We start from the raw sequence: 9,327 nt of genomic DNA, 5'->3' as shown, positions 1-9,327 counted from the left end.
AACCCGCGGCGGGAGCGTCGCTGCGCTCCCAGCGCCACACTCTCCTGAGTGCGCCACGGGGTTGGGGTTGGCCCCCCATTGTGGCTTTGATTTGTGTTTCCTTAGTGATTGGTGATGTTGAGCACTTTTTCTCATACCGGGTGGCCATTTGTGTATCATCTTTTGAGAAATGTCTATTTAGGTCCTTTCCCATTTTAAAATTAGGTTGTTTGGGGCTTTTTTTTTTTTTGCTAATGTGTAGAGTTTCCTATATATAACCCCTTACTGAATGTATGATTTACAAATATTTTCTCCCGTTCCGTAGGTTGTCCCTTCACTCTGTCGTTTCCTTCGCTGTGCAGGTTTTCAGTTCATGGCAAACCCAGTTGTCTATTTTTTGCCTTTGTTGCCTGTGCTTTTGGTGTCATATCCAAAAACATCATTGCCTAGACCAATGTCAAAAATCTTTTTCCCTGTTTTCTTCTACTAATGTCATGGTTTCAGGTCTTACATTTAAGTCTCTAAACAGTTTGAGTTGATTTTGTATTTGCAGAGGAAGCTCTTGAAAAAGCCAGCATTAGGTTCAAGAGATCCTTGGTGTGAGGAAATGACCCCTGACAGAAACATCACTAACTGCACCCAGCATGCCGTCTCCACGGTGATCAGGTCTGTGTCAGGAGGAAGGGCTCTGTGTTGAGGACGCCAAATGGGAGAAGGAAGGAGGACTGAGTAGCTGGGCAGGGTCAGGTAATGCCAGCAGCACACTTGAGAGAAAACCGTACCTTCTGCGGTGGTTGAATTATCCTTGTTAGTGTAGATGGGCCACACATTCAGGAACATAGCTACTCTAAGTAGTGGTGCCGAGAAGTTGTGTTTTCAGTTCTGGATAGTACGTAAATATTTTTCCAGTTCTGTGTTCAAACACACACACACACACACACACACACACACACACACACACACACACACTTTACAATGAATAAAAGGTATTGCACCCCTACTATTTAGAAACTAACATAATCCATTTGGTTACATTCAAATGTTTATTAATTTAGTAACACCCATAATACAGTATGTTGAGCTTTCACAAATAAAAATAAAACATTTAGAAATTGGTCTGAGAATTCAGGACATGTCTATAGGAAACAAAATGTAAACACAAAACCCAGCGAGTCTGATGGTGACAATAACACTTAGAATTCAACTTATATTCTCCTTAATCTAACTAGATAAATCACATTTATGAAATGTTCTATATTTTTCTGCTATGACTTTGTATGATATTTGTATCAAGCAGAAAATTCCTAGGTCTAACCGCCATGTAATTTTCTGCCCATGTTTCTCTGCAGTGGGGGGTTATTCGTTCTCCCCAGGGTGGACTGGAGACCTGGCAGTGGCCGGACTCATCACAGGACAGACACTCAGGACACCCTGATCCAGAAGGAAATTTGAAGGAGCAAAAAATGGGCACAGTGGCTCCTCAGCAGAAACTCCAGTAAACGTAAAAATGTGGGATCCATCGTCAACACAGAAGAAGGAAATGTTTCCCATGCCCATATCCAGGAAAATACCAACTCGCTGTAATTTAAGGTCCACACAGAGGGCAGTCAAAGGCCTTGTGCTGGCAAAGAAGTAGCATCCACCCCTTAAACTCACAGTCCAGAATCCCAGCTCTGTAGTCAGTTGGATCTGTCCTTCTCGGGGAGTAGATTCTCTACAAACTCCCAGGTCCCATGCTGTGTTTGTTCCCACGTCGACCTCCCAGTAATGGCGGCCAGAGGTGAAATGAGGGGAGCCCAGGACACAAATTGCATAGTTGAACCTCTGAGCAAGCAATGGCCGATTCTGTATGAACCACCCACATTGCACTCTTCTGAGGTCATCAGAAACGATGAGGAGGTTGTTGGCCGTGTCAACATCCAAGGTCACATCCACTGTGAAAAGAAAAACAAGCAGCTCAGCAAATGGACAGAATGTAGCCCATTCTTCAGGTCTACTGCAAAATCCCACATTTCTCACTGGTTTTAGTTTCTTTAATTCTGGTTTTCCTTGAAGTAAAAATTTTTCATAAAGTAACATCCCTGGCCTCTCTGACTAGTTCAGATGATCATAGATGTGCTTTGTAGGAATACGTGACTCTTATTCACAGTGGAATTCTTTTTACATCATGTAACGTATTTTCTTAATTGAACCTTTCTTCCATTTAGAGGGGAGGGTCTCTGAAGACTGACAACATGACTCTCTTTCTACCATGATCATGAATGAAAAAATATGAATGATAATTCGACAATGCGAGTTCGCAATATTAAAGGATCTGTTTCTGTGTCCATATCTTCTTATTCAATTAAAGTGTGTCTAGGTCAAGAGTTCCCACATTGGCAAGCCACAAAAACAGCAACAAAAACCAAACAATAGCATCTAGGGCATGACTTCAGGCTTCTGTTTTTCATGTTTGTAAACAAATTAATTTTGTTTTCAGCTCTGATGGAAGATGGGATGTCTCTGCAGATGACAATATGATGAAAGTACCAGTTCTAGACACAAAGAGGCATCCAAGGACAGCAGGAATGTGGGAATGATGTCGGGAGAATATTTTCCACATTATATGGGAGATGATGCCTTAAGCAAAACAATGGTTATGGGCTCAAATTTAAGAGACAAGAGGAAGGTATTTAAAAGTTCTTGGTCATAATCGACCAAGTGCAGAGAATAAGGGCAGCGTGAACAGAAGGCACTGGGTATGTGGTTCAAAGGTGGAGCTGCCCATTTTAATGAGTCACCATGCTGAAGGAAGGGGTGCATCTGGCCTAGAGAAAAGAATTTTCTGGAGCAAAAGAAAAAATAAGTCTACACAGCCCACTATCATCCAAGTCAAAAGATGAATGTGATCAGCAATGCAGATTTTGTAGATTGAAATAAGGCTTCAGGTGATGGATCTCTATTTGATGGTGAATTCGTGGATGAAATAAGATGCGTGAACATTTACAAGAAAGGGGTAAGAGTGTTCCACAGATGACTAGGACAGAGAGAACCTGTGCTTCCGATTTCATGCAGAGGGTCAGGTATTGGTTGTGTATAAGTAGAATCATGAGTATCAGGGAAGAAACTGCATAGAAGCCAATGGTGTCAGGGACATCATAGGAACCCAACATTGTTTCTAGGTGCATTTTTTTGTGCAGGCCAACCATAATCTCTTCATTTAAATGTCCCTTCCCTCCAGAGGTATGGAGTCTGATAGAATTTTCTGCAGCCAGGGCCACTGTTAAAGCCCACAGTGTACAGACGAGGATTCCAGAATCTGCAACTCACCCTACAGCCACAGAACAACCACCGCAGGTGCTCGATAATGAACTCTGAGATAAGGTCATTCACTGCACACTAGAATTATCTGTGGGATTTATGCATTAGATTTCTGAGCATCCCAGCCAGAGAGAAATTCAGATTCAGTTGCTCTAAGTCTTTGTTACTGTAAGTGTGGTTCCCAGGCCAGCACTATCAGCAATCCTGAAACTTCCCTGTTCAAAATCTGCATTCTAACAACCCCAGGTAATTAGAGCACATTGTTTTGAGAATCCCTTGTCTGTGCCATGATGTAGATACTGGTATTTTTTGTTAAGATCACCAGTGATTCTGTGTTTTCAGCGCTGAGAACCATTGATGCTGAGGAGCATAACAACTTTAGGTGCCAGCTGATCCCCCCATAGGGAATGGAGGGCCAATTCCACTGGTGATTTTTCTTGGTCCCCTAGTGGAAAGGGGGAAGGGCGTACAGGTCCCTTACCTTGGAACTTCCGCATCTGTGGGTTCATCTGCAGAACTGCTCTCAGTTGGGGCTCCAGCTCCTTGATACTGGACGCCAGCTTCCCCAGTTGCCGATTGGGCCCGATGTCATTCTTCTGAGAGACAATAGGGCAGAAGAAGCAAAAGAAATCCTCTCCACGTAGCTCTTTCTGCAATAAATTGATGCAGTTGAGGCAGAAGCTGCATCTACACTTCAGGTGCATTGGTCTTTCAAGATATGTTGGGCACATGGGACACCTGCTTGCTTCTTGTAAGGATTCAGCCATGTCCACTGCCAGGGAGAAAATGTACCTGGGAAGAGAATTTCCATGAGTTGAATGACTATTAGTTGTGACAAGTGACAACCTTTACATGCATAGGGTGATTGAGTTCCAATTTCATCATCATTAGAACAAGATCAGGAGAGTGCACTTACTAAATCCCACGCTCCCTGTCTTCAGAGATTTGAAGTTCTATTTAGAAAGAAATAAGAAATTGTCATTGTGCTTTGATCTAAGGTGGAGGAAGTGTCCACGCTCATCAGGACCCTCCAGCTGTGCCAACAGATGTGCCTGGACGCGTTCCATGGCAACATCGATGTGAGAATCAGTGAAGGTGGTGGCATTTCACCATCTCCTAGAGTAACCCAAGCAATAAATTGCTTTATGAACATAGGAAATGCATCCTTTCTGCAGCCTTGGAGCTCAGTGTCAAGTTTACTGCCTGCCACTCCTAGAGTGAGGGGATCCAGTGTGTGATTTTCAAACACTGCACCAGCACTCAACAGCATTTGTTGAATCAATTACTAAATTCCTCTCATCCCTCCATGTCACAGCTGCCATTTCTAGACATCTGAGAAGGAAAAACAGAATAGACAGAGTGGACTCACCTCTTCTGCACAAGACCCTCCTCTGTCCTCCAGCTGCTTCTGCCAGTAGCTCAGGTCTGTGGGAAAGACACATGCACGGCCCTTTTATTGGCCAGATTCCCTCCCCCCTCCCTAGTCACACCCTGTCACACCCTATCCCACCTCTGTAACCTAATCACATTTTGAGTTAATTATAGTAGGGAATTTTTATTGGTGGGTATCTCCAATTCATAGTAACCTGACTAAATTCCTTAATTCTGACAGGATATTATTCTTTAATATAAAGATAAGATTAAATTGCCATTGCTTTATATTAGATTACACCTAACACATTAATTTCGCAAGTTTATTTTAGAGATTTTTCCATCATTTTTGAGTAGTGATGATTCAGCTGATGAGTATTACACACTTAAAGCTTTGCTTATAACCATAAAATAGATCATTCAGTATGATTGCATTTGCGATTTTATAAAATGGTATAACTTCATGTACAAGGATACTTCAAAAAGTTTGTGAAAGGAAGGAATTAAAAGATAATGCAAATCTTTCCATGAACTTTTTGAAGACCTCTAGTACATCAGAATCAAAGGTAAAAGGCAGACATCCAAGTGAAAACGTTTTAGGTAGTTTTTATTTACTTTTATTTATCTCTGGTTCTGAAAAATCTTGATGGGTCATCAAAAAATTTAAATTGTGAAAAATTACTATTAAACTCTTCATGGGTTTAAGCACTTTACAGAGCGTTAGGATACAAGTCAGAGTCAAAGAACGGGGAACATTTTCTCGCAGCTCTCCTGTCCTCACATAGAAATTAACATCCGCATGTACTGTACTTTCTTTCATCTGAATCAGCCTGGGATCCCCTCCTTTTAATTCCCTTGTTTGTACTGGGATCTTTACAGCTTCATTTTAAAATTTCAAATAATTTGCATATAATCTTACTATTTCCTCTATCTCATAATTTATCACATATTAAATGAATTTCTTCTTTCTGCAAACCTTTTTTAAAAGACGTAATTTTGTTCACTTTAATATGATTCCTAATGGCCTTAGATGACTCAGAGAGACTAAGGTCTTAAGCTAAATAAATGATGTTAACAGACATCACGGAAGAGGCTAGGTAAACATAAGTGATTAAATTACTTTTTACTTAATTTATAAAATAACGGCTTTATCTCCAAATTCCAAATAACTTGAATATAATGTTACTATTTCCTCCATTTGAAAATGCATCACATATTTAATAATCTTTTTTTGTAGCCCATGTGTTTTTTCCAATCCCTAATGGTGGTCCTATTCAAATATGATTTATAATGGGATTCAGTGTCTGAGAAGTGCGACTAAAGACTCAGGAGAAAGGGCATAAAAGGACAGGGTAATTTTAAGTGATTGGATAAAACTGTCATTTATTTATCACACGATCATTTGGTGTTTACTTTTTGCTGGATTCCCTAATTATTCCATAATCAATGGTAAAGACTGAGTCCAGCCCTTGTGTATTTTCTAATTAAAAAAACTGAAAAAGATACAATTCTAAATAAAAATTGTGAGCAGTGTTCTGTGAGATGGGTGTTTAGTTTCTCACAAAAGAACAAAAAATGGGGGAAATAATTTATTTTAAGTTCTAAAGAAGAGCTCACCTAGGAAACAACCATCCAGTTGGGCTTTGAGTTTCAGTGGATTTTGTCAACTAAAAAGGTCCACTTTTGGCCAGAGAGGTGGCCACGTGTCTACCACAGGAGACATGAAACTGAGGCTGCTTATTAATCCTGTAAAACTACTTTATAAGGAATTCAAGAACCCAATGACCACATTAATGGGCAATGTACAAGATATTCACTAGATGTCAAGGACACAGTATTCTGTAACTTGTGGTGTGATGTGAATATTTTTCTGCATCACTCCCAGCAGTGGAGTGGTGAGAATGCTGTGTTTCAGAAGGGGCTGGGAGGTGCCCCCAGGATTAAGATAACCATGGTTTGGGGAAAATAACAGAAAGCAAGGAGCTGACCCCTTGGAGCAATGATGGGGTGGAGCTGGCAGCTGTCACGTGCCTGCAATAGATCCACAAAGCAGAAGGTGCTAGGAGAGGACAGCCCCACCCGAGGGGCCTGGCCAGGCAGCAGCTTGACCAAGGGCAGGGCAGACTCCAGCTGTGGAGGTAGAGTGTGTGGAAGCTTCTGAGAATTGGGTCAAACACATAGGATTTGTGGGTGAATGTCCACGATTCTACAGCACCCAGTGAGGGTTGACGGGGTTCTGGGGTGAGGAGCTCTCAGGTTTCATCAGGTCACAGCCAGGGGCAGTGAGTAGGCTGTAACGTGAGCATCAGGGGAAGGAGGCATGGAGCACCAGGTGTGCCAAGCTTTCAGATTTTGGTTACTACATGATCTAACCAATTTTGTAAATGACAGGATATATACTGATATGGATTGGATCATGTCCCCCAAGTTTTATGTATTAGAAGCTTGATCCCACTGTGACGGTTTAGAGGGTGGGAAATCCTACTATGGTAATTGAAAGGTGGGGCCTTGAAGAGGCAATTAGATTCTGAGGACCATGCCCTAGTGAATGGATTAATAATGGTTGTCATGGGCGTGGTTCTGGGGGCTTTTAAAGGACAACACGTGAGAGTCTTTTTCTCTCTCTGCTCATGCCTTTCTTGCAATGATACACTGTGTCAGCACCAAAGAAGACCCTCACCAGATGTGTTCCCTGGACTTTAGACTTCTCAGCCTCTGAAACTGTAAGCAATAAATTTTATTTTTGGGGCCGGCCCGTGGTTCACTTGGGAGAGTGTGGTGCTGATAATACCAAGGCCATGGGTTTGGATCCCCTTACCGGTCATCTTTTAAAAAAAATTTTAAAAAAGAAATTTCATTTTCTTTATAAAATAACAGTTCCAGGTATTTTGTTATAAGCAACAGAAATGGATTAATACACATACATGCCTGAAACAGACACCACACTTGAGAGCTGGGACTTAGGTGTAGCCTTGATTGTGGACATGAAATATGTGGTTTCTGGCAAAGAAAATAAATAAATAAAGTGTAAGTAATTACAATTTAATTTGAAATCAGTCTGGTTCCTTTCATATTTTTTCCTATTTGTTTATCTAATATTTTAATTTTATTAGAATTATATGCTGTACAAAATGTTCCCAACTTCCTATCTCAGATATACAGATTATAGTTCCTGTTATGTAAGTGATGTGTTTATTTTCAAATGTTTCCAAACCTGGGATAAGAAAATGAAAGAAAACATAAAACAATAAAACAACAATAAAGAGAAACAGTGGGCACATTTGACTCTGAGGTATATGCCCTTCCCACATATCATAAATGCTGTATACTGTAAAGTGTATTAAAAATCACTTTTTCAAGCCACCAACAGAATAAAAATGCATAGACTCTACTAGGATTAGCAAGTGATTAAGTATATGTAAAATTAGCTTATAAATCATACATATTATGTGGTTTTGAGTTTCAGTCTTGTATAAAACAAACAGCATATGATTTATTGGAACTTTAAATGCCTTTCATTTCTGTTGCATGTTCAGGCAAAACATTTAAAAAAATAAATGCTAATGTCTAGCCTCAAAGTAGTTTGGGGAAATTTCTCGGTTTTATTAATAAACTTCTGAAAATACATATTTGAAACCGCAAAGAAAGACATTTTGGAAGAAATGAGTGAGGTTTTAGAAAACATTTCTTACACAGTTTTATTATTTTTCTTGATCTAAATATGAGACCTTTTGCATTCCTTTGTCAGGAACTGGATCTGTGACTAAATTCCATATGGGCAGATGTTAACACCCTATTGTATGATTAAAAGGCCCAGTGAGAATTCCCCAATTTTCTACACAGACCTAATAGGCACAGTCTGAGCCCGAGCACTACTGACACTTTGGGATAAGCAATTCTGTCCTGGGGGGAAGAACGAAGCTTGTGCACTGTGGGATGATTAGCAGCATCGCCGGCCTGTACAGGTGCCCACGTCCATTGTATGCTGCATGGGCTTCCCCGCAGTGTGGAGTCTCCTCCAGTTGTCCCCTGGGGTCAGGTCCAGCTTGCTGGGTTCACTCCTGCAGTGAGTCCTTCAACAGAGGCCTGATGGGTGAAGACTGTGCTGGGAGCCAGGGCCCCAGAGATCAATCACACTTAACCATTATGCCCAGGCTCAGGGGACAAGAGGACAGACAGGTACACACCACTGAGTTACGGGGTGCAGATGCTGTAATGGGGGAGCCCAGAGGAAGAACTGAAGCCAGGCTGGAGTTTCAGAGAAGGCCATCAAGAGGCAATGTGACAGCCAGCATGGCCTCTAATGACCCCGCCTCCTGGTAGTCACCCCTTGAGTGCCCCCTCCCACATTGAGCAGGGCTGACCTGCCCTACGGATGGAACTCTGCAGACACGAGGGTTGCGACTCCTGAGCCTCAGAAGAGCCACGGGGACGGCTGCCTCTGTGTCAATTGTGTAGTAACAGCAAGTGGTGAATGGGAAGGTTAGGTTTTCTGTACCTTATGAGATCCATCTTAATCTTTCAGAGTGTCGTGTGGTTCCAAGACTCAGAACTGACTGGGCTTTTTCTGCAGTTTAGGAGTGTCTGGGGTGGGGCATCGAGGGGAGCTTGCTGGACAGAAGATTCGGCTGAGGCACCCACTTAGAAGATGGAGATCAGACACACGGGACCTATCTG

The 9,327-nt window shown here is 41.7% G+C and overlaps 1 pseudogene; it reads right to left on the bottom strand.

Annotated features, from left to right (window-relative positions):
- Positions 1-1,335: 1,335 nt before the first annotated feature.
- On the bottom strand, positions 1,336-4,133 carry LOC134370316 (ret finger protein-like 3; annotated as a pseudogene).
- Positions 4,134-9,327: the final 5,194 nt, after the last annotated feature.

The sequence above is a fragment of the Cynocephalus volans genome, chromosome 2 (genome assembly GCF_027409185.1).
Source record: "Cynocephalus volans isolate mCynVol1 chromosome 2, mCynVol1.pri, whole genome shotgun sequence".
Lineage (NCBI taxonomy): Eukaryota > Metazoa > Chordata > Mammalia > Dermoptera > Cynocephalidae > Cynocephalus > Cynocephalus volans.
This window is presented reverse-complemented; position numbering and strand designations above follow the sequence as displayed.